The sequence below is a fragment of the Myodes glareolus genome, chromosome 22 (genome assembly GCF_982192425.1).
Source record: "Myodes glareolus chromosome 22, mMyoGla1.1, whole genome shotgun sequence".
Taxonomy (NCBI): Eukaryota; Metazoa; Chordata; class Mammalia; order Rodentia; family Cricetidae; genus Myodes; species Myodes glareolus.
In genome coordinates, this window is record NC_142047.1 from 4,647,581 (window position 1) to 4,675,088 (window position 27,508).

Sequence of the window (27,508 nt, forward strand, 5' to 3'; positions counted from 1 at the left end):
TGTATAAGACCCATGTATATGCATGTAGAGGCAGGTGACTTCTTAGATCACTTTCTGTCTTATATACTGAGGTAGGGTCTCTCACTGAACAAAAAACTCACTGTTATAAGTAGTCTAGCCACCATTTCTCTCTAGAATCTTCTGTCTCCATCCACCTTTTGCATGCTGTGATTACAGATGGGCCATAAGTCCTCATACTTTCAAAAAAACTATTTGCCTATAGAGTCATTTCCCCAATTTTTCCATATTTATTAACCTCCCCAATTTTATTTTTGTTTTATTTTTATTTATGTATTGTTCTCCCAAGTATATTCAACATCTTTTAATGACTATTTTAAATTCTCTATCAGGTGAGTCATCTATTCCCATTGCAATAAGGTCAATTTCTGAAGCAACATTTCTTAAAAGAATCACTCCTGTCCTGGTATTGACTTTGGAGAGGAAAATGACTTTTAAATCCACTTGGCTAGAAGTTCTAGGAACCTCTCAAAATTCTCTGTCAATCAACTACCAGCAGTTTTCTCAATAATTAATCCCCAGTCTTGCAGTGTACCAAAATGTCAGCACTTGAAGAGACAAGAAAGAAACAGTTTCCTCTGTCAACCACCCAGAAATTTTTGAAGCATTAGACATACTATCTTTTTTTCCTTTCCCAGAGAAGGGTTGGAATATTGGCACTTTTACTTATTCCCTTTCTCTGGGGCCATGTGAAAAAGTTATAGTGAGTGCTAGTATGCTAGTTCAAATCACTATATGATTTTGCTGAGTTCTAGGCATCTAAATCATGTCAGATTCTATCAGGAGTTCAAGAAAGATAAAATAGAAGCCATTAGCTTTGCTAGCTCCTAACACATGTTTAATACAGAAAAATCAAACAGTTGTTTTAGTTTCTTTCTACTGTTGTGACCCTGTGACAAGAATAATCATTATAGAAAGAGGATAGAAGCCTGAAAAAGATTATACAAACTTTTCATAAAATAAATGTTTCCATTTGTTATAGTTCAAAAAATTCTTTACAATGAAAGGGAGACTCTAAGGCTTCTTGTTTTGCCATCTTTTAATGTTAACCCAATTTTATTTGGAAATTACATCTTTACAACTTCCATTTTAGTTGAAATATACATTCTTTGTAAGATGATGATAGAAAAATGAAAATTACTTCATCGAATCTTTAGTGAAGAAAATTAATATAAAAATTGACACCACCTGAATAATATCTAATGATTAATTAACGTTAAGTTTCGTTTTCTACGCTGTTGCTGACCGCTTACCCTGTTTTTTACCTGTATTTATTTATTTATTTATGTGTTTATTATACGCACACATGTGATGGGCAGGGGCAGTGTGCAGGAATCTGTTCTCTCCTACCATGAGGGATCCTCTGTTCAGTCAGCTTTGGCAACGCATGCCTTTACCCACTAAGCCATCTCACTGACCTGGCTTTGTTATTGGTGCTGATGTTTTCCAGAGGAATGCCATTGCTTCTTAATTTCCTTGACTAGACTAACAGTAAAGGCATTGTATTGTGTGTGGTTGGAATAACTTAAATTCTTTGTGAGTGAATTTACTTACTAAACTAGATTAATAGAGAAGTTTCCTGTTTTAAGTATAGAATTATTTTTAAAAATTAAATCAGTTTAAAAGTAAAGTATTAAGAGTTGGCATATAGCACAGAAGTGTTAGCTCCTACTTTTTTTATTGTAGATACTGTGTTTGGACTTCTTACATCCCTTCTCTAAGAATAGAATCAATGTATTCTAGATCTTTCTTCATATGAATTTTCTATTAATTATTTTTCTCTATTTAAAAATAACAAATAATAGTTTTAATAATTCTTTGATTATTTCATTCAGCATATTTCAATCACATTAATACCCCTCTCCAACTCCTCCTAGATCTACCACCTCTCTAGCCAACTCCTTCTAGATCAACCACACGTCTAGCCAACTCCTCCTAGATCAACTACCCTTCTTGCTACCTTTCTTGTATCTCTTGCTTGATCTCTAGATACCGTGTTTTTGCTGTCACTCTCTCCTGCTCTCTCACTCTTTCCTTAAAACCATGGAATCTGCCCTAAGAGAGGTATACATGGATCTAATCTACATGGAAAGTAGAAAAAGACAAGATCTCCTGAGTATGGGAGCATGGAGACCGTGGGGGAGGATAGAAGGAGAGGAAATAAGAAGGAGGGAACAAAGAAAAATATATAACTTAATAAAAACAATTAAAAAAACCTTTGAATCCAACTTGTGTTAGTCAACTGCTCTTGGACATGTAGCCTGCACTAGAGTGTGGTTAATAAACAAGGGATTGTACCACTGAAGGAAACTGACTCCTTCTTTCCTGGAAGTTATCAGATACCAATAATTCCTCAGCTAGGAGTGTACTTTGTGCCAATCTCTTCCTCCATGCTGGCACTGTGCCAGCTTCTACTACTGTCACCATTGCTGTGGGTTCATATGACCATCGTCCCTGTCTTGTCTAAAGCTTGCTGTTTCCTTGAGATCACTCACCAGTTCTGGCTCTCATAATCTTTCTCCTCTCCTCTATAATGATACAATTTTTAAAATATCTTTTATATTCAAATATACTAAACTTTTGCTGGATTTCAAAGCCACGTTAATAATACACCTTGAGATTGCATAAGACTTAACCTGTTATCAAACTGTGTAATCAATATGTTTAAGTTCAACCTGCCTTTAAAAGAATGATTTTGCATTCACCTTTAGTTACCTTGAATTTCACATATAATCAACCTTTACAACCTAAGCTAAGGCATAGATTTAATCTTAAATTATGTACTCTTCAAGACTTCTGACTCAGAGTAGTGTGGATGTGTGTGTGCATATGTGTGTGTTTTAATTATTTGCTAAATGAAATCAGACAACAGGTTAAAAGCAGTTTTTATACAACAAATGTTTGTCATAAATGTTGGAATTAACATACAAATAGCTTGTTTTCAGTAGTGAGTTTTCAGTAGTGATCTTGTTTTCAAGGTCAGCTAGAGTCAGTTGGAGCTCATCATTTAATTCCTTGTAAAAGTCTTTTAAAGATTTCTATAAGGTTTTCCTCATTCTTTTTCCACTTTATTCTTTCTGTGTTGTTCAATCAACAAAAAGCAGAGTCTTTTGTTAGGGACAGAAGAACAGCCAGCACAAAAATCAGGCACAGATTACAGATAAACTAGAAACCACAAACTACGGACAGTTGAAAGCCACAAGCAGAGAACTCAAACGTGGACTTGCTCTTGGTCAAATAGTTCAAGAGGGAGTCTGTGACTTCATTCCTTTAAATAACAACAACTTGGCTTGATGGCACTGAGGTTATCTTTAAAATGCTTAGCAGACACACTTTCATGAAGATTCCTGAGTCACGAGGGAAGGGATGTGGATAGACATCCCACTTAGAACTGAATGCTCTAAAGCCTCGTGTTCTCTGCATTTTGACCAGGTGTGGGTTTCTAAGTCAATCGTCATCAACTATGAGAAGACACTTGTCTGGCAAGAATTAAATCATCAAAGGTTAGAATAATAAGTCATTAGGAATCATTTTATTGCTATGCTTACTTAGCAGAATAATACTAATAGGCTTCTCCTGTGGCCTATGACCTACCTAGGCACAGGTTCTTGATCTTATTGAAAGTGCCCAAGTATTGGTTCAGTCTCATGTAGCAGACCTTACATAGTGGATAGTTATTCCTAACCATTTATGCCACTATTGCACCAGTGGGCCTTCCTTGCCAGGTAGGTCATTGTTATAATTTTCAGCATTCACAGATGGCTGAAACTGATAATTACTTTTTGTCTTCTGGTAGCATGCATAGAACTTTCCAGTACTGTGCAAGCTGTCCAGTAAGGATGAAGCTTCTAGAAGAATACCAGTCAGACTTATCCATAGTCTATGATTCATATATGGTGTCTTCAGCAATTGGATCTTACCCTCAAGTTCTGAAGCATGACCAAGAGCAACGGAAATCACCTATAATGTTTGGGTTTTTATAATCAAGGGCCTTGTTTGCTAAATAAGTAGCCATAATAGAAATGAGTTTGAAAGCCATTAAAATATGCGAACCAAAAGTAGTTAATAGAACATATTACTTTGAAATGTTAAATTACATACATTGTATGATTTTTCCATAAAATCACAAGGTCAAATATTACAGATTCTTAAAATAAAAGTTCTTTTTCTTTTTGTTCGTTACCCATTAGAGTGTTCTACAATGCATGAATGGCCAGGATCCAGAAACTGGATGGCTCAGTGACCTAGGGTAGAATCAAACCTGATTGACAAAACAAAAGTCAGTGAAATGATTCCTAATGATATTCTGCTATAATCGTAGATAGTAAATAGACAAATCCTCATCAGAGAGGCTTCCTCTAGCTGCTGATGAGAAAAGATGCAGAGTCCTACAATCAAAGATTAGATGGAGTTCAGGAAACCCCCTGGTAGAAGGGGAGAAAGGATGATAGGAGTCAGAGAAGGCAAGGATGCCAGGAAAACATGGCCCACAAAATCAGCTAGCTCCTAACTCTCCTAAGAACTCACAGAGACTAACACGGCAATCATGGAGTCTGCATGGGTCTGACGAATCCTCTGCATACTTGCTATGATGATTTAGCTGGGGATATTTTTTGGACTACTAATAATTAGAAAGGGGATTTCTCTGACTCTTTTTCTCTGTTTGTGAGATCCATTTCTTTCTACTGGGTTGCCTCATACAACCTTGATATTTGATATGAGGATTTATGTCTAGTCTTATTGCATCTTGTTATGCCATGTTCAGTTGATATCACAGAGGCCTGCTCTTTTCTGAAGGAAAACAAAGGGCCAATGGATCTGGAGGTGAAGGGAGACTCGAGAGAGGACTGAGAGGGGAACAAGGGGAGGCTGTGATGAGTATGTATTGTATGAGAGAAGAATAAAGTAAAAGAAAAAAGAAAAGAAAATTTACTGCCCCCAAAGAATGTACTATTACACAACAAAACTCATTAAAGACTAATACCTAATTTTCTGTGTACATAGATATTTGATTGACAGTCCTGTAATTTTCATAGACAATAAAGGAACAAGTATGTCCATTTCTTCTAATAGTTGTAATCATAACTAATGAGGGAAGTAACTTGATGGGAAGTAACTTGGCCAGTTACTTCCACTTGGGATTAATTGATTTATATATTAAAAATTCACTATTTAATGTGTGCTACCTACTCAACTATATGGTGATGCTAGCCCCTATAACACATGCATTCAATAAAGAGAAATGTAAGAAACCAAAATATTGTAAATTAGAGAGTTTTCATTGAAAGTGATGGAACATTCCTAAGAACTCCAGAAACCATAAGTTTAAATGTGTAAGTACAAGAAGAAATATAACTGAAACATAAGCTAAGGCAGCACCTGAGAGATGTGGAGCTCACATGTCGTTTCTTCTGAGATTCTCCTTTACCCCATGCAGTCTAGAAGTGTCTCTTTGTCTGTAACTGTGGGTGTTTAGGCAGAACTCCATTTGCACAAATGCACATGATCTCACTCCTCAAAAACTACTACATGTTTTTAAAATATTAAATAACTAAAATGATCTTTAAATATCAGTTTATAATGAACAATGCCAAAAAAACAAGGGAAATTTAGTCAAATGATACTAACAGAAACGAAACAGCAACACTATCTCAAAATTGGCTAAATCAGCATTGTCAGAGCAATAAACCTTTCCTTCCTTATCAACTGAACCTTTTAAAGGTAGAAGGCAACAGAAATTAAAAATTAAGTGTACATGTTTCTTACATTAATATATTGTTTTCTTTTAGGGAATAAACTACTGATATGTTCCAAGAGTTATAAAATTATTCACTAACTTTGGACCAATTCCAAAGAATTTAAACCAATGAAATGACTTTCTGAAAATGCAAGGAAGAATGTTTTGTGGATAAAACAGTGATGCCAAGAAAGCCACTATAATTCTGATTATAAAATATAAATGATTCAGCATTCAGAAAAGTTGGTAGATTATGAGATATTATGAAGAATTTTAAAAAATTAGAAATGGATATTAACTGCAATGATAATCATGCTAAGGTCCATAGACAGCAAGAGGTTGTAAGATGAAGGACTTGTGTAGCTGGTGGTGGGGACAAAAGAATCTTTTTGGGAAGGAGAAATAGATTTCTCTGGCAGACTCAGGGGCATGTGGCATTGCAAGCAGGAGGGATCAACTGGGGGAGCGAAAATCCCGGGAGAAATGACTGAAACTGGGGGAGAGAGGCGTTTCAGAGATCAGGTGGAAACCTGTGCAGTGGAACTCCATGGAATCTACGAGAGTGACCCTAGCAGAGATGCCTAGTATTGGAGGACACGGGGCCTGAGCCCACCATTTTCTATAACCAGGCAAGATCTCAGGTGGAAGGGATTGTAACGCAACCAAGCAACAAAACTTTCAACCTACAGTACGTCCTTTCTGCAGAGTTTTCTGAGACCAGAGTCTAGCAGAATCCTCATCAAAGAGCTTCCCATCAACATCTGATGGGAACAGATGCAGAGGAAGAAGAATCAGAGGAACCAGCGGGGTCAGGTACACTATGAAAATAAGATCCACAGAATCAACTGACTGGGACTCATGTGGACTCGCAGAGATCAGGGAGCATGTAGGAGTCTGACCAAGGTCCTCTGTGTATACATTATGGCTGAGTAGTTGGTGTTCTTGTGAGTTTCCTAACAGTAGGAGTAGGGGTGATCACTAATTCTTTTGTCTACTTATGGGACCCTTTTTCTCCTACTGGGTTGTCTTATTTAGCCTTAATGTCATGGTATGTGTCTGGTCTTATTTAGTAATGTATTAGTCTGTGTTTGGATGAAATCCCTGGGAGGCCTGTTTTTTTACATCTGGGGAGAAGGAAAGTGGGAAGGTTGGAGGGAGGGGAGGGAGGGAAATCATGGTTGGGACGTAATATACGAGAGATTAATAATAATAAAAATGAAATCACAATGAGCATGAATGTCTACAGTTACAAAATTCTATACATAAAGTATTAAATAAAGTGAATAATTGAATGGCATAAAACTATAGCAATTTTATCAAAAGCAAAATATTATCATATCAGGTAAAGTCTTTTAATAGTAGTCAATTCTTACTTTCAAAATGCTAGTCTTCTCATGTATACAGATGCTTTCTAGGTATTTTTATTCTAGTTAGCAATCCCACTTACCATCAATTTCATCATTAGCCATGTAGAAAATCACTGTTATATTCTTAATTTTATGTATATTCTTATCATATTTTTCATTTTAAAAGATCTTTTGTATTGAGTCTAAGTTGTTTCCATATTCTGATAACACAGAGACAAGCATAATTATGTAGATACACAAATGCAGATATACATATGTTTGAAATTTTCTACGCTCCTTTTCCAAAATATAATTCCTTAAAATTCCCATTATGATACCTTTCCTTCTCACTCAAATTCTGTCAAGTTATTTCCATAGCTCTAATTAACAATATTATCTATCATAACCACAAAGTGCAGTTGTATTCAAAATTCCACTTGTGATTTAACACTGTTTCTAGCTCTAACCCTACAAATAACACTGGAAAACAGCTTATGTGCCGTTACATACGCACAGCTGTCTGGATCCGTGAATATTGTTGTTTGGATAGGAAAGGGCACAACCATGTATTGGGTACTCAACTGCTAGCTGGTGTGTTTATCTGGAAGGCTCTGACCAAATGGTCAGAGTTGATAGATGACTTTATTAATTTGTAATATGATGGCATTATTGGATGTTGTTAAAAGAAGATGTTGGTGCATAGTTGAAGGAAGTAGGCCAATGGAGAAATGCATCTTCCCCAGATATTTCCTGTGTTCCTCTTTTCTCTACAACCGGTTCCCCAGATTGAGAGGTAGGGGTACTTCCTGTACATACTGATACTGGTGTGATGTTCAGCCTTGCTTCCAGGTCAAAGCGATGAAGCTGAAACATCATGGGTTGAACCCAAGAGATGAAGACAGTGCACTGTGGGTTGAGCTTCTGAAATCATGAATTAAAAATTAATATTTCTTTCCTTAACTTTTTCTCTCAGATATTTTGGACACAGAAATATGGAAGCAAACACATAGAGTGATATTCTCAGCTCTGCTAGCTTCAGTAAAGTGTGTGTGTGCGTGCGTGCGTGTGTGTGTGTGTGTGTTTAGTTTTAAAATAACTTACCAAATTACAATTTAATATGTTGGGATAATTCACATTTCTAAAGATAGTTTGTCACTTGCTTTTTAATGTTTTGGTAGTCTCTTGTGGGTAATAAAATGTTTTGCTGTTGCTTAAATATGCATTTCCTTGACTGGAAATGTTCTCAGTATTTCCATTGTTTACTGGACATTTGTTTGAATAACCTTTTCTATGAGGTTCATTTTTTATCATTTAATTTGGCGTGTGTGTGTACATGTGCATGTGAGTGCATGTGTGTGTGTGTGTGTGTGTGTGTGTGTGTGTGTGTATAAAACTTATATGCACAGCTGCAGGAAGTTTTGCATTAACATATCCTTCCCAAAACAGCAGAAAAAAAAATATACACTGCACCTCCAAAAGCCCCCTCATGCCTTATACACTGCACCCCCAAAGATCCCCTCATGCCTTATACACTGCACCCCCAAAGGCTCCCTCATGCCTTTATACACTGCACTCCCAAAAGCCCCCTCATGCCTTTTGCAAACCAGATGCATTGCTACCACACTGAAAAAGAGTCACCATATTCTGCAGCCATTTATCTGCTCAGCTAAGTTTTGGGTATTTTAAATCCACATAAATGTTCTGTACAGTAAGGTTACTGATGTGCTGTAGGAAGTCTTGCATCTAGTGGTTACCCGCCTACTGAGGCATGGCCTCTTATACTATATATGCTGATGCAGGGCCTGCATCCACCCTCTTTTCCAGCCTCTCTGTTCCGGTTGCAGATTTCGTTCTCTGATCTCCGTTCCAGCAGAGGATTCTGATTTGAGAGCTTATCCCTAAATAAATAACCACCTATTTCTCAATTCTGGGTTAGTGTGGGATTTCTTTTAAGTGTCCTTCTTCATTGATGCCTCTTTCATTCACTAAGTGTTACTTATGTGAGAATCAGCAATGCAGAAAAAAAACCAAAGTGATCAAAATTTTCACCTTTAGTGCAAGTTTTTCACTGCTCTCAAATAACAGTGTTCTGTCATTTACCGGTTTGTTCTTGGAAATATTAAAAAGCCATCACAATTGGTTTTTGTATAACTTCTAGTAGATATATGCAATTAATAGTCTCATGGATATACTTATGTGAAGAATTGAAAAGTTATAAAGTATACATCATAACTAAATAATTCAGAATGGCTTTCAAAGAAAATTTTACTAATAATTTTTCCCAGCAGTACGGCCATGAAGTCCAGTTTCCCTATGTCATAATGTGGGGCTGACATTGGTTGCCAGTCTTTTAATTTTATTCTGTTGGTTGTGGATTGGATTTCATTGGATTTTAATTTGTATTCCCTTGACTGGTAAAGATGTTGAACAATTTTTCTTAGTTTTATTGATGTGATGAAGGCAGTTTTCTTAAATATATTTATTCAATTCCTATTCTTCTTGCAATCAGGCTATGTGGCTTTCTCTTTATGGCTTGTATTAATTTTTTCTCTTTTGTGGTATACTGTCAAGCCTTTGTTTGATGTATTCTCTGTCTGAGGCTTGCTTTCTCTGTTTTCCTTTACCACCACCCTGGCAACCTTGTTAATCCTGAAATGAGAAACGGATCTTGATTTTGTGATGATAGATCTATCAAACGTTTACTTTGTAATTAGTGTTTGCACCTTTTCTGATAAAAGGACATGACCCATGCTACCCTCTGGGAGACACTTCTGTCTCTCTTCCAGAACCTTCACTGTTTGGGCTTTTATATTTTGATCTTTGATTATGATGGATTAGTTTTTGTAAAATATTAAAACTTAATGTCCTATGGATGAATCTAGAAAAAATCCATATTGATTGAGGTAACCCAGACCCAGAAAAATAAATATAATATGGATTCACTCATAAGTGGCTTTTAGACATAAAGCAAACAAACAAACAAACAAAAACAGCCTACAGGCCATAACCCCAGAGAAGCTAGATAACAAAGAGGACACTAAGAAAGACTTTTATGGATTTATACAGGAAGACGAAAAAGAGAATATCTTCTGAGTAAATTGGGAGCATGGAGGTCACAGACGAGGATAGAAGGAAAGAGTGGAAGAAGGGAGGGGAGTATAGAAATATGTACAGCTCTACAAAATGAGTAAAAAACCTTTATTTCACTATATAGATATATAATCATTTCCCAATATATACCTAATGATTTTAGCATCTGATACTGGAAAGACTGTGCTTCTCACCCCCAAATGTGATACCCTTTTAGAGTGTGTGATTATGTGTGGATGGATTCATGCCTATCCTTTTCATTCTGCTAAATACTTCTCTTTCTATTGCCAACACCACACCTACCTCAACTACTGTTGCTTTATAATGGACATTACTATCATGTACTGTATCTTTTACTTTCACACATGTAAGTCCTACTGTTCTATATAACATGTAAACTAGATATAACCTGCAGTGATCTGAGATTTAATCAATGTGTATTATTGCACATTAAGTTCAGTGTAGTAATAGAGTAAATTTATTCAGCCAGAATATATCATCCATCCAAACAAATATTCCTCACAACCTTCAGAAACCACTGTTCTACATTCAAGTTCTTTCTTCCACCTTTGAGAGAAAACTTGTGTTACTCTTTCTCTGTCTGGCTTATTTCCTTTAACTTGTTTCCACTTATTTATTTTGCTGAAAAAATAGTGTTTTATTATTCTTTCTAAAAGAATAATATTTTGTTGAATGGTCTGGATATATAGGCCCACATATGCACATTTATATTTTATATATGTATAAATATGCATATATATCCACATTTTTTAGTCATTTATCTGTTGATGAGCACCTGGAATGATGCCATATGTTAGCCCTCGGGAACAGCTCCAGCATAAACACACTCAGGTACTGGCTTCATTTTCTCTGAATGTGCACCCAGATGTAGGATATTGATTCATATGGCAGATCTATTTTCAGTGTTTTGAAGACTTCTATGCTATTGATGTTTGTATGAATGTACATTCTCACAAAAGTATGTGAAAGTTTAGTTTTCTCATCCTTTGTAGCTTTAATTTATTTTGAAAGCAGCCATTTTAATAGCCATGAGATGATAACCACATTTCAACCATCGTTTGCATTTCCCTGATAACTAATGCCTTTGGGAATTTTTTCACATGCTTATTGACAAATATCTATTCAGATTATTTACTCAACATTTAGAGTACTTTGGACTTTTGCTGCTGAATTGTTGTTTTTCTTATATATTCTCAGAATGAATATTTTATCAGAACATACTTGTCAAATATTTTATCCCCTTCTGTAGGTTATCTTTTTGTTGATTGCTTCCTTTGATAAGCAGAACTTTTGGTTTAAATTAGTGTCATTTGTCATTTTTGCTTTAGTGTTCAACATTTGGTAGTACAAGCCATAAAATCCTTGCCTAAGCCAGTGTCTTGAAGTGTTTGCCCAAGGCTTTGGTTCTAGTGTCTCATTGTACATGTGGTGTCTATTTCCACTTTGAGCTGATTTTGGACAGGTGAAGGTAGGTGTCAAATTTCAGTTTCCTTTAAATGGATAACTGGTTTTTCCAGCACCATTAATTAAGCCTTCTTTAAATGCATATTTTAGCATCTTTCTCAAGATTAGTGATCTAAGGATAAGTGTATTTGTTTACATGGCTGTGTTATATTTTTTCCTGCATGTCTATTTACATACTAGTACCAGACTGTGTGGCATTTCTGGATATTTAATATTATTTTAAATCACACATTGTGATATCTTCAGCTTTAGTCTTTTGCTCAAGATCTTTTTCTTAAAAAATATTAATTTTATTTTATATGTATGGTATTTTGCCCGCATGTATGTCTGTGCAACACAAGTATGTATTACCAGTGGAGGTCAGGATCAAATTTTATTTAAAGAAAGACTCTCCTGGAATTGGCGTTATAGACAGCAATTAGCCACCGTGTGGGTGCTTAATCAAATCCAGGTCTTCCGGAACAGCAGCCAGTGTTCTTAAGGACCAAGTCATCTCTCCAGTCCCTTGATTAAGATTTTTTTGACTATTTGGGAATCTTTGTAGTTCCATATGAATTTCAGCATTATTTTTATAGTTTTTGCGAAAAATTTAATATTTTATGTGGTTAACATTGAATCTATGGCTCATTTTGAGTAGGATGAACACTAACAATACTAATTATTATTTCTGCATTAACAAGAAAAGTTTTTTTTCTTATTTTGTTGTTTTCATCTGTAATTTTTAATTTTCATTGTAAAGACCTTTATTTCCTTGGTTAAATACCAGCTATTAGATGTTTGTTTTTTAGATTTGTTTTCATGATTTCCTTTTCTATAATTTCATTACTGGAATATTAAAATGCTAGCAAGTTTTAAATCTATAATTTTTGTTGATTATCTGGATGATCTGTCAATGGGAGTGATATGTTGTACATCTTTCATTTTAGTGGGGGCGTTTTTTAATATCTGTTCTGTCAAAAATGCTTATGGTAGATTTGTGCCTTTTTATTTTCATACAATCAGCTGTGAATCAATAAAAGATATTATCTGCATATAAGCTTGTGAACACATTTTTGGAGGTGGAGTTTTTAGCTCAGAGGTTAAGAGCACTTTCTGTTCTTGTAAAAAGACTTGGTTTAATTTTCAAGCACCCACACTGGGCAACCTATCACTGCCTGTGCCTCCATTTCGATGGATTCAATGTTGTATTCGGGCTACCATAGATACATGCTTGCGTGTGGTGCATTTTTAGATAAGTAGGCATTCAGACACGCACAAAGACAAAAACAAGTCAGAGCCAGAGAAATGGTTAAACAGGTAAAGCGCTGAAGTCACAAGTTTAACAACTCTTTTCTTTGCTTGTTTTGCCATGTTGTTTTGTTGCTGCTGATTCTGGTGGGGTGTTTGTTTTGTAGATGGTTGTGTATCACAGGCCAACCTTGACAGCACTATGCAGCTGAGGATGACCTCAAATCTCCCTCCCATCTTGTGTGGAGTGCTGAAATCATAGGCATGCTCCTAGTGATGTCTCCCATCTTGGCTTCTTTCTAATTATCAGTTATTTCTGCCTCCCCTCTACTTCCTTGATGGGTCTAGCTACACTTTATCAGTCTCATTGATTTTCCCAAAGACCGAGGTGATGATACTGTTGACTTTATTGTTTGTCCTTCTGTTGGCCTAGCCAATCGAAGCTCAATGGTCTCTGTCTCCGTGGGGTCCTGTGTTAGAATGGAGCTTCACTTTAGTAATATAGCAGATCCAAGGAAATTCTTGTGCAAATGTCTCAGGCCTCTCCTCTGCATAGGTCACTCTTTTCTGGTGCAAAGGCCAAATATGTAGCTGCCTTGAAAGTCAGACACTGGTTTCAATGACAGTAATGAAAAGGCTGAATTCTGCTTGGAAGGTCACACCCACATTTTACTCTGGAAAGGCCTGTGGACAAGCGCAACTGATTCTAGGGCTCTCTTATTTTGTTTGCCCTCTTACTAAAGTCATTATCGTCCTCAGCCCACTTCCAAAAGTAACTCTACTGCCCCTTGTGTAACATGCCCCTTTCCAGCCTCCTCCCTGAGCACTGTGGAAGAGCAAGTTCATTGCATCTGCTAAATTATCACTGAAAACAGACTTCCCAACTGTGGGATCAACAGTTAGAAATTATTTGGATTTTATGTGCCATATTTAGAATTCTTTTGAGAATATGTAGCTCAGTTTAATTTACTTCTTTCCAATTTTGATTTCTTCAAATACAATAACTATTTTTCTGCTCACATTGCCATCTGCCTGTTTCAGTAATATTAGTTCACTCTACGTGAGGCCTAATTTTACATAACTTTCTTTAATTTTCTACTCCAACTAAGATGATGAAGGTAATGTTGGTAATGATACTGTTTGTCCTGAGGTTTGTTCAGCATCAACAGAACTAATGTTGTTGAATCACTCTAAATTAAAGTCTCAAGCTTCAAAATGGATAAGAATTTACCAATGCCCCTGTACATAGACTCTAGACCTCTACATAATGAATACCTGTGTCAAAACAAGCCAGTGTTTTCTCTCAGACATCCATCTCAGTCCATTGGCAGTCACAAGGGTAAGGGGTAAACTGCAGTTGACTACAGTGACTCATTGACTGGGGATGCTCTCAGCCCAAAATGCAACAATTCTTATCATTATGATTGTACTCACAAAGAAAAAGTCTTCCTCCTGAGCCTGATGTCAGAGGTGGAGTTTGATTTCTATGACAAACACCATGACCACATGGGAGAAAGGGTTGATTTCAGTTTATAGTTCCATGTCATTGTCCATCACCGAGGGAAGTCAGGGCAGGAATGCAGAGGCAGGAGCTGATGCAGAGGTTATAGACTTACTGACTTGTTCTTTGCAGCTTTCTCAATCTGCTTCCTTATAGCACTCAGGACCACTAGCCCAGATTGACACCACCCACAGGGGCCTGGGTACCCCATACCAATCTTCAATTAAGAAAATGCCCCATAGGCTTTCCACAGGCCAATCTGGTAGAGGAATTAGGTTCCTTCTTCCAAAAGGACACTAACTCATTTCAAATTGGCAAAAACCTAGCTAGCACAACTAGTATAAAATTTAAAAGTTCTAAACAGACACATATGGTTTAACATTACTATTTATAAAAATTGCCAAAAGCACAGACTTTTCATTTTCATTTAGCTGTATCTTTGCAGTTAAACATTAACTTAAGATCTATAGGCTTCTGATTAGGGGGGCCTTTGGTTCTGTAAGACTGCTAGGAGCGAGCCCCAGTGAGGACTCTCCTCCACTGAGATCAGTGCGCACCTGAAGATCTGTGTGGGAAAATTAGAGCTATAGAGTAAGTAACTTTGGAAGAACGCTCACTCCACACGCACTGTGGACACGGCTGTAGTAGGCGGGTAGCACTCGCAGCGTCATGACTGCAACAGGTCTGCCCCATTCCTGAACTCGGGAAAATGCGAGGGAAAGTGAGGCTTCCTGAAGGAACACCTATGCGTTCATCGAGAGGTCAAACATAAAGATCAATATCCATTGTGAAGGATCACTGAATGTTTGGCAACGGTCCTCTGCCACGAAAATGAACCTCAAAATAGTTTCAACAGAAGTCTTTTAGAAATACCTAAGCATCAGAGGTAGATATAATTATCATTGGAACATCATAATCAAAGAATTTACTATGCTTGGGTCTCTGGTAATGGATAATATATTATGATGTGTACACAGTTGAGATGCAGGAACATGTGCCCGAGAGCTGGTGGAAGGAAAAATGGAGGGAGGGAAGAAGGGAGAAAGAGAAGGAGGGAAGGGAAAGAAAGGAGGGAAGAGAGAGTCTGGTGATATATGGTGAGATGCATGCTATCGGGTGATGCAGTTGAGATGTTTGATATCAGGTGATGATGGTGAGATGTTTGATATCAGGTGATACATGGTGAGATGTTTGATATCAGGTATTATAAAACATCTATTGTAAATCACCATTTTCACCGAGTTTTCAGTTTGCACCACCAGTTTTGAGTAAAAGGCACAGGTAATTGTAGAAGGCCGCAGCCACATTCTCCATCATCAAGATGGCGCTGACATCCGGCTTCACCGCCAGGTGAACGCACACGTGTTGGCATTTTTCCACTACTGTCCCCACCTACTCCCGAGGCATTCACCTGGGATTATGAACAATTGACCAATCCAAGAGTGACACGTCCGAAGCAGGGTCTGTTTCCTTTATAAGGGATGGGTTCCATCTTATCTGGGTCTCCGCCATGTGGCTTATGCTCTAGCTCCCAAGAGGCATAAAGCTTTTCTGCAGAAGAATCCTGTGTCCCGCATGGTTCTTGCAGGCGAGGCCGAGCGCAGGGCATCTGGTGCGATACCCGGGAAAAAGAAGAACTTTGCACCGCCGGAGACCCCTTGGACACAAGGAGGATTTAGAACTGCAGGCATGCATACTCAGAGAGGTACGCTCTAAAGTCCAGAGAGCATATCAGAAACTGAGCAGCAGTGGGAGGTTGTGCGCGCGCACCCAGATAAGTTAAAAAGGACCCCCCAGTGATTCTAAGAAAGTAAAAATGGGGGAGAAGGCTGATTTACAAGGTCAAAAGCTTTATGTTATGTTGTTCATGTTGTTTTTTATGTACTGGACAGGAGAAAGATATTTGAATTTAGAAACTGCTAAAAAAGGTAGTTTAAATTTAAAACATGGGCTTAAGAATATGATGTTTTGGAGGAGAGGTTCTGTTTTCGCCTCCACGGAGGATGGGAGCCTAAGTATGTGCTTGGGATCCACGTGGTTTGAATCACCGAGACCTCCTGAAATGTTATAGTGTTTACCCCTAAAATTCAGTGGCCCAATTCAGCAGGAAGCAGCCAAAGAGATTAACAGCGCCCAAATTCCCTAAAAGATTAAATGAGGTCCTTTCAGTGATTGCAGAGCAGCAAGCCTGCTTCTCTGAGTTCCGCTTTGCTCCGTACACCGGTTTGGGCTCAGAGTGGGTGCAGCTGGGGCTGGAGGGCGGCTGGAGCGGAGCTTTGCTCTGTGGCTATGGTGGGGGCACGTTGCGCCGGCTCAATTGGTGCGGCTCGGTTGGTGCCTGGCCTGGAGGGTGTCACGGCGGTGCCGGGAATGAGAGCGGTGCCACAGGCAGCCGGGCCAGAAGGCTTACAATGTACCTAAAACTGTGCTGGTCTCTGGGGCAAAATGGCTCTGCTTCCATTTGGCTATGCTAAACGATGCTGACTTCAGGCAGGGCTGGTTGTAATTATCATAATAAAAGCGCAATTAAGGTTTAGACGCAGTAAACAGGCAGTACCATATTACATCTACACAGTGCGACTTAAGTTTTTAAGAACTGCTTAGCATTTTAAGAACTCAAGTCCTCCTGAAAGATTGCTGTGTATACGCTTGGCTTGTCTGGTGTTTCAGGATCCGCAGGGAGGTGGATGCGAAGGGCCCTTGGATTTTGGGGTGATTGGGTCGTTGGCTGGATCTGTAAGAGTTTATAGCTGCTTTTGCTGTGGCACAGGTGTTGAGAGTTGGCTAGTAGGAAAGCGGCCCTGGTCGCCGCCTCTCCCATCGGCCCCTTGAGCCGCAGCGGCTCTGGCGCGGACCTTGAGATGTTGCCGCCTGTGCCGCCTCGGTCTGGGTGTCGGCTCCTGCCACACTCCCCCACCAACACAGCCGCGGAGGACTGGGCTGGCCCTGCAGGGAAGGCGGGGGCGCCTGGGGGTGGAGCCGCCACTTCCTGGCCTGGGACACGGGGATCCGCGCAGCGCACAGCCCTTGGATGGCGGGCGGGCTCTGGAGCCCGAGGCCACCGTACCAGCAAGAAATACGGGAGCCAATAAATCTTAAATCTAATATCAACAAACAGGGCCTGGGTTTTTCCTAGGCGCCACTGGGGCAGCACGGCCTATATCATGAAAAACAGAGACCCTCAATCAGTTATCTACCACAGTGGCTACAGCCCTGGATCAGCAGGTTACCATAGAGGTAAAATAATGGTTCTTAATCAAATAATTGACCTAGTACAAGAACAGGTGGATATCTTATGGCAGCTTGCCCAATTGGGCTGTGAATGGAAAACTCCAGCCTTATGTGTGACCAATGTACCATATGAGAACTTTATAAAAGTGGCTAACTTGTCCCGAGAATTGTCTTTGTATCTTGCAGGAGAATTTTGATGATTTGCTGTCCTCCTTGAGACGGTCCATCGTGACAATCAACTCCACGCGAGTGGACATAAGCTTGGCCGAAGAATTCCAGTCCTGGATTGTGTCCTTCATCCCCTACTTCAAAGAATGGGTGGGGGTGGAAGTGTTTTGGAACGGTCCTGCTATGGAATAGTGTTTCTCCTCTGGATGGTCTGCTGACTCTAATCCCAAAGCCATAGGGATAAAGTGGTTTTTGCACAGCGCTGGCTGCCCTGGAACAGGGAGTCTCTTCTGATATGTGGTTATCTATGTTAAAGCAGTAAGGTTTAAGCCAACCAGCTCCTGCACCCCTAGAACTGTGGTCCATGGCACAGGGTGGAGTGCTTGGCTTAGCTAGCCCTGAAGGTTGTCGAGCTGAAGAGCATCGCACAGAGAATGGCCCTCTCTGAGAGATAAGTCGCCCTGCATAAGGGTTTCCTGCCGTATATTCCCTTTCCCAGAAAAATGGCAGAGGGCAGGCCGGATAAGTTCCAGGTGTCATGAGCCTAGGGGCAGATTCCGTGTAAGCCCATTTTAATGTTTCTATTTGGGAAGTGCGACCTCTATCTTTACCTTCCGAGGGAGTTGCCTTTCTGCAAAGAAGTAAAATTAGGGGGAGATGTAGAAGGCCGCAGCCACATTCTCCATCATCAAGATGGCGCTGACATCCGGCTTCACCGCCAGGTAAACGCACACGTGTTGGCATTTTTCCACTACTGTCCCCGCCTACTCCCGAGGCATTCACCTGGGATTATGGACAATTGACCAATCCAAGAGTGACACGTCCGAAGCAGGGTCTGTTTCCTTTACAAGGGATGGGTTCCATCTTATCTGGGTCTCCGCCATGTGGCTTATGCTCTAGCTCCCAAGAGGCATAAAGCTTTTCTGCAGAGGAATCCTGTGTCCTGTGTGGTTCTTGCAGGCGAGGCCGAGCGCAGGGCAGGTAATAGCAAATTATTCTGATGTGACACAAAATACCTCCATTCTCATACCAGTTTGAATGAGGACTTTGGGAAGACATTGAATGTATTAGTTACAGGATAACCCAGAGTTCTCTGATAAAGGATGGGTTAATGGATCAGTTAGCTCTCCCTAAACATACTCTGTGGTTATCTGCTTAGACTCTAAATGAATATTTGATGTAGATCCATGCAGTCAACAAGACTGGCTAGATTAAGAAATATTACAGCAAGAAATCTCTGAAATTTATACCATGTGGCCAAGATAATCCAGAGTAATTAAAATAAGCAAGTGAGAAGAAATATTATATTTCTTTTTAAATGTTTATATTTTTATTTTATTCATTTTACATTCTGACATTTTCTCTCCTTCTTCTCCTCCCATTCAACCCATCTCCCTACCTCACCCCCCAATCCACTCCTCTATTTCTGTTCATAAAGGGGCAGGCCACCCATGGTATCAACAAAACATGGTCTATCATGCAGTAAGACTAAGCACCTTTCCTTGTGTTTAGGCTGGGCAAAGCAATTCAGTATGAAGAAACCGTTCCCTAGATCCAGCCAAAACATTAAGGATAGCCCCGGCTCCCACTTTTAGGAATCCCACAAATAGACAAAGCTATACAACTGTCATATATATATGTCTAGAGGGCTTAGGTTGACCCCATGAATGTTTCCTTGTTGTTGGTTCAGACTCTGTGAGTTTCTATGAGCCAGATTAGTTGTGTCTCTGAGTTTTCTTGTGATGCCCTTGACCACTCTGACTCCTTCCTCTTTGCCTAATGTCTGGATGTGGGTCTCTGAATCTGTTTCTTTCAGTTACTGGATGAAGATTCTCTGATGACAATTGGAGTAGTAGCCAATATGATCACAGAAAAGGCTGGTTCAGGTTATAGATCTACTATTGCTAAGAGTCTTAGCTGAGGTCATCCTTGTAGGCATTTCCCTTGCATCGGGTTTCTACCTGAACCTGAAATGACCATTTCTTTCATTACTCTTCCTCCACCTACCTTCAATATGATTTCTCAAGTTCCCATTCCCACCTAGCTATCCCTAGTCCATCCAGAAGAACTCTTCTATTTTCTTTTCTCAGGAAGATTAATGTCCCCTGCTGCCTTGGACCCTCCTTGTTAAGTAGCTTCTCTGGGTGTGTAGATTATAGCATCATTATCCTTTACTTTACAATTAATATTCACATATGAAAAATGAGTACAGTTCACTTTTGTCTTTCTGAGTCTGGATTACACTACTCAGAATGATTTTTTTTTGTAATTTCATCCATTTGCTTTCAAATTTCCTGATGTCATTATTTTTTACAGCTGAGTAGTATTCCATTCTGTGAATGTACCACACATTCTTTATCCATTCTTCAGTTGAGGGGCCTCTAAGTTGTTTCCAGGTTCTAACTATTACAAATAAAACTATCAATAAGACAAAACAGCGACCTACAGAATGAAAAAAGATCTTCACCAACTCCAAATCCAAGAGGGCTGATTTCTAAAACATATAAAAAACTAAAGAAACTAGACATAAAAAACAAACAATAATCCAATTTAAAATGGGGTACAGACCTAAACAGAGAATTCTCAACAACAAGACTCTAAAATGGCAAAGAAACACTTAAAAAAATGTTCAACATCCTTATCCATCAGGGAAATGCAAATCAAACAACTCTTCAATTCCATCTTACACCTGTCAGAAAGGCTAAAATCCAAAATACAAATGACAGCTCATGCTGGAGAGGATGTGGGGTAAAGGGAACACTCCTGAACTGCTGGTAGGGGTGTAAATTTGTACAGCCACTCTGGAAATCAGTATGATGCTTCTCAGAAAATTGGAACTCAATCTACCTCAAGACCCAATGATACCATTCTTGGACAAATTCCCAAAGGATGTTCAATCATATCACAAGGACACTTGCTCAGCTATATTTTCTAAAAGGAAATGAAGGTTACAAAAGTGCTGTCAGGGTTTTGGTAACTGATCTATGCCTTCACAGAATTCGAGTGGATAAAGACTGAGGATGGCTATAAACTTTGCAAAGGGGAAGCCCCAGTCACAACACATGTGCTCAGTACTTCTATACTATAACTGATCATCGCAGCCTCTGGATTGCAGGAAGTATTTATTTTTCCCACTAAATGGTTTCTGTTCTAATAAACACGGGATCACATGCAGCTTACTTTTTCCTTTCAAAGACAGTAGTTTACCCATATTGTCCTCACTTGGAACTATCTGATTCTCCTTTCCTCTATCACATTTTACTGATTAATTTGGCATTAGATACAAAGAATAATTTTCATTTGTATAACATATGTGTGTTTTTATCCTTTAAATTTATAAAGTAAGCCATAACATGGGTTAGATAATCACTATTATTTCCCATTGTGATTTCTAAGTTCCTGTGCTTTGTTTAACATGACTAGACTAGTAGTATATAGAAATTTGTAATAAATTGGTCAAATATTCCTTGTTTTTATCATTCTGCAGATGCTGAGCACATGGTGCTTAGATGCAAATTTCCTCTTCACATCAATAATCTTGAATCATTTTGATTGGAAAGAGAAATTTTCTACTTCCCTTTCTGAGCACAAGAGCATCCCAAACTCTTCAGTTCTTTGGAGTTCTCCCACACAAAGAAGTGTTTGAAATGCTGTACTTTTAGAGATTGCTAGTTGGTTTCAACATCCAATTGAGCTATCATGATTACCTTACTCAGACTGATCTGCTACTACATTTTACATTCTTTTCAAATCTCTGAGCTAAACGATAATGAAAACCTTTCAGCAAAACATGCTTAAACTTCTGCATACCTAATTTTGCAATACTAACTTTCCTGTTTGGTACTTTAAAAAAAGCAGGCTTCTAAGTGCTCAGATGTGCCATTTTCATCTCTCTGTAGCAATTCTGTTAACCTGTCAGGAGTAAAGAAAGCAAACAGTTAGATATTGAGAATTCATTTCCATAGATGTACCCCTCTCTACCACATTAGAAGGCCTGATGTCCTACACGTTTATGGACTAACTCAGGAAATCCTAGCTCCATGGATTAATCGCCAGCACTGACATTGTCACAGAGAACTGTGCATGTGTCCTCCAACATACTTCTTAGCATTTTCGTATTTGCAAATACACATTAATCTTTGTACATCACACATTACATCTGAGAAAATTGAAGTACATATATCTTCAAAGACTCGAGAGTGACACAAAACAGGATACATAAAAAGGCTAGTTAAGAAATTTAAACTACTTCAGGATTTCCTCTTACGCCATCAGAATTGCCAAGATCAATAAAATAAATAGCAGCTTGTGCTGGTGATGATTCAGGGAAAAGAAAGCATGTATTTATTGCTGATGGTAACAAAAACTGGAATATTAGACACTATGAAGACAAAATCAGTCTCAAGCTTCCTCATGAAGCTGAGAATTAATCTACTGTAAGATCCATATATACCACTCTTTGACATGTGTACAAAGGGTTCTATATATGGAGACATGGTGTAGGAGGTCCTCATGCATTTGTGTTTCTTTCATTTGTTAATAAAGAGACTGCCTTGGCCTAGTTGATAGGGCAGAACTTAGGTAGGTGGGAAAGACAGAACTGAATGCTAGGAGGAAGAAAGGTGGAGTAGGAGAGAGAGACACCATGGAGTTGCCAGAGACAGACATGCTGAATCTATCCTGGTAAGTCACTGCTATGTGGCAATACACAGATTAATAGAAATGGGTTAAACTATGATGTAAGAGTTAGCCAATAAGAAGTTAGAGCTAATGGGCCAAGCTCATTTTAAAATGTAGTGTATAATTAAGAAATGTAGCTTAATAGATATAAATTAAATAGATATTATATTATAACATAAATAGATATAAATTAAATGGTTATAAATAGATATAAAAGTAGATATAAATATTATAACTGTAATTCTTATTTGATACCTATTTTGTTATATGTAATTTTACTATGTTAAGGTTAAAACCTTCCTTTTTGTATAAACAGAAAAGGAGAAATGATATAGGAGGTCCTTCTGTCTTTGTGTTGCTTTCATTGGTTAATAAAGAAACTTCCTTGGCCTAGTTGCTAGGGCAGAACTTAGGCAGGCAGGGAAGACATAACTGAATGCTGGAAGAAAGGCAGAATAGGAGAGTGAGCTGCCAGAGACAGATGCTGGTCAGAATCTTTCCTGGTAAGCCACTGTCATGTGGAGATACACAAATTAATAAAAATGGGTTAAACTAGGATATAATAATTAGTTAATAAGAAACTAGAACTAATGGGCCAACCAGTGTTTTCATTAATACAGTTTCTGTATAGTTATTTCAGGGCTAAGCTAGCTAGGTGGCTGAGATGAACAAGTGGCCTCCTACAACAGAGACATTTATTCAACCATGTTTATTGCTGCTGTATTCATAATAGACAGAAATTTAAAAGAACCTAGATATCCATCAACTAATGAGCAAATAATGAAAATGTGATACATTTATGCCATAGGATATTAGTCATCTGTTACAAAAACATGAAATTAGCTGGTAAATGAATAAAGCTAGAAAGCAATCAACCCAAGTGAGGTAATTCAGACCCAAAAATACAAATATTTCATGTTTTTTCACATATGTGAATGTTAGTTTTTAAGCTTTCTATATGTGTGTTGTAACCACAAAGGTAGGAGTCTAGTAAAAAACCATAGAAGAGAAAAGGATCTCTAAGGAAGTAGAAATGGAATACACTATCATAAAAAAGAAAGATAAAAAGGAAATTAGAATAGAAAAAAGAGAGAAGTAGGACAATAAAGTAGAGGATGAAATATAGGGAGGGACAACTAGCCTCAAAGGCCTTTAGAAAAACCATATGGAAATGTACTATCAGAGAAGCTTCCAAAAGATTTTACATATATGAAAAGTCTAAATGGGGTTGCCATACAATGGGAGAGGCAATGGCCCAGCTAGATAGCTTATGCCATCAAGTAAAACCTCAAGTGCCAGGAATGGATTACCACTTGTTGAGTCATTGACCAAAGGGGTACTATGGACCCCCACCCAAACATCACAAGTTATTTCCAAGGCTATTACTTGCCCCCTACAATCTGATGCTAAAGCCCTACTGCTGAAGACATCACTTTTGTTCAAACACAGAAAAGTAAAACTGGTACCCAACTAGAAGCTTCACCACTACTGACTGGCCATCATGGTGCTCGAAGATATGCTGCACACTGTAGGATGAGAAAGGTAAATATCTTACTCAACTAAAAATCCTGTGACCTATAATAGCTGCCCAACCAAAAGATGCACTAGTGCAATAGTGGCATGGATGTTATGGGAGTAACCTATCATTTTTAAATTGGATTTAAGATCCATTCCATGAAATGGAAATTCATACAAGACATTGATAAATGGGCCAATAACCTGAGACTAGACAGGTCATTGGCCTAGGGGAAAACCTACTGCTACTATTCTGTTAAAGGAAAGGAATGTAGAAGGAAAATAACCACTAATGAGATATTTTTATAACCATAGGTCAGTGTCTCACATACTCAACCTTCCTTGAAGAAGTTTCTTACGGTAGATAAGAATTAACACAGAGACCCACAGATGGACAATGTGCAGAATACAAGAAAGTTAGGAGCACTCAGTCCTAAATGGAGTGTCTTCATTAAACTCCATCCCTCATACTCAGGGATCTATGTGGAAGATGGAATGGAAGGACTGAAAGAACCACAGATGGTGAATGATTCAAAAACAAAACAAACAAAAACAGTGTCTCACAGACACAGCAGGACTGATGTGCACATGACATCACAGAGACTATGGTAGCATGCACAGGGCCTGTGCAGGTTCAAGCCAGAGAGGTCCCAACACTGAAATGAGAAATGTACATAGGATCCCTCCCACCCCTGAAAAAGCAGCTATTTGCAATTGATACCTATAAGCAAAGCAAAAATCAGTTTTCTTCAATAACGTGCCACTAGGCATACCAACCACACCCGGGGAACACCCCTTGCCCAGGAGAAGTTGGCCAATGCAAAAAAGGATGTTGTAACATTTTTTTGTTGCTTGTTTTATTTTGCTTTGCATTTGCAGACATTTGGGGGGGTTTTGGATTTTTAATTTTATAGGCTTTTGTTTTGACTTTTTAATTTTCATTTTGTGGGTTTGTTTTGAAAAGGAGAGAAGGAGAGCTAGACAGAGAAGGAATAAAGTTGGGGTGAGTAAGGAATAAAGAGGGTCTGGAAGGAGCAAAGAGAGGGCAAAAACATATCAAGATATATTGTTTCAAAAGAAATTTAAATAAAAAACAAGTGAGAAAAAGAGTGGTGGCCAGAAGAAAATACCCAAGTGGATCTCACCAAATGTATGAGCTTTCTCAGGCTAGTTGCATTTATTAATAATTATTAATATAACCTAAAATATCCCTTAGGAAGAATAAAGGTTTTATTATTGGGCAATCTAAGAGACCTAATGAACAAATACATTTTGATTTGTTCATTAACTGTTCACACTGATTAACTGTGTGACACACAGTAAGCTCCAGGGTCTCATTGTCACTATCTGTGACCTGTGAGTTGTAATGATTTGCCTCAGAACATTGCAAAAATGAAGCTATGAAATATACCTAACATATGGTAATAATAGTTCACTAGATATTAGACATTAAAGAAAAGTTTTGTTTTAATAAAGGAAAAATTCACTCCTCCTCCAATGACTAGAGTAAGAATATTTGTCTTCTGATTACTTATTTAATTTCTTTATTTATTTGGCACTACTGGAGATTGAACCCTGAATCTCATACTCTGGTCAAGTGCTTTCCCACTAAGCTTCATCTCCCTGCTCTAAAATTAATTTTCAATTGCCCCCAGTTCTATATTATCATATATAATTTTATGATTCCAAATAATGGCAGGAATATTAAAGACACTACTGACGGCTGTCTTTCATATAGGTTCAATGCCACCACAATCCCATATGCAGCTGACCATGAAGAGTGTGCACTAGACCTTTGGGACAAATATTCTTGGTAGGAAGACAGATTACCTGAGTAGGAGTTACAGTCTCTGAAATTACACTTCTCTCCCAGTGTAGATTCCATTCCAATGTATCTAAGAACATAAACTAATAAAACCCATATATCTCCTATTTTAAGGGAGACTCTTCTAACAGCTTTCTAAATATTGCCTTTTTAGGGACCTTAAAGCCAAGATTGACAATATATTAAATGTGTACCTGAAGGAGATATTGATAGTAAAAATGATCATAGCTTGCTGGAAGGTCAACTCCTAGTAGAATGCTTCTAATGGTTTTCTTTTGACTACAATTATTTTGTTATTTCCATCTATTTTTCTTGCAGTGTGTGTGTGTGTATGTGTGTGTGTGTGTGTGTGAGAGAGAGAGAGAGAGAGAGAGAGAGAGAGAAGAAAGAAAGAAAGAAAGAAAGAGAGAAGGAAAGAGAGAGAGAGAGAGGAGAGAGAGAGAGAAAAAACAGGACATAAAAAGGGATAGCATAGCAATTATGCACTACATGGCATTTCTTAATGCATCCCCAGGTAATATTTTATAATAGTAGCAGAATAAAGATTTAATTAAAGAACACTTACTTTCTGTGGCTTACAATGTAGCTCGAATCCTAATTCTACCATTACTAGCATTGTGACTGCACAAATGCTGAAGTTGTCTGACCCTCAATATGTCCAGGCACATAAATGTACAGTCAAATTGGAAACAAGGACATGGAGCTGATAGTACAGACTGAGGCTTCGTTCTTGCTTCACATTGCTGGGTTTTCTTCTATTTAATTTTATTCTGTGGATCCAGAAACAGCTAAAAAAGGTTTTCTCATCCGTTTTTTTTTTTGTTTGGTGTTGTTGGATGATTGTCTTTGTTTTTGTTTTTTTCTTCTTACAATTTTCTTCTTACTTATAGTCTTGATTTAAAAAAAATTTCAAACAGTACCAATGAGAGACTAGTAAGTATTCTGGAATTGTTATAGATTAAAGAGACTGAGGGGTGGGAAAATTAATTTTAAGATTGCCTCTTGAAATATAATGGTGATTTATGAAATAAGTGGCAAAAGTCTAATAAAATTCATTGTTTCAAAAATGTCATCAAGATAAATTTGTTGACTGTGATTATAGTGTGCTTAGAGATAATGACATCTTAATTTTAGTACATATATACTAAAACATGTAGGACTAAAGGATGTGTAGAGTCCTCTCTCAAAGTTTCAAAATTTGTATGTGTACACATGTACGTAGTGTGGGTACATTTCCATATGTACTCCATAACTTTAAATTGATTGATTTTAAAATTAATGATGGTATGAAAGTGAATGCACTCAGCAAAAGCTATGCTTTTCGGAGTTTGGTCTTAGCCTAGCAACCTAGGGTTGAACCCTCTTTCATTATGTAGGCAAAAACTGAACACCAGAACCTAATCGACCACACAGTCATGAAGAAACCACACACACAGTGGACAACTCTCATAGATTTTGTAGACACAGATAATTAACAGATTACATGAGAGGCTCAATTCATTTTAAAACAAGATTTGTATTAAATGATTTTTGTTCAACTGTAAGTTAACGTAAGAGTTCTGAAGACACGTAAGGCAGGCTAGGATGGTGATGTTTAGTAAGGTAACTATGTTAAACGTGCTTGTTTACTTACAAAATTTTCATCTTCTTGCAGCTTCTTAGATGTACGTACATAAACCTACTTT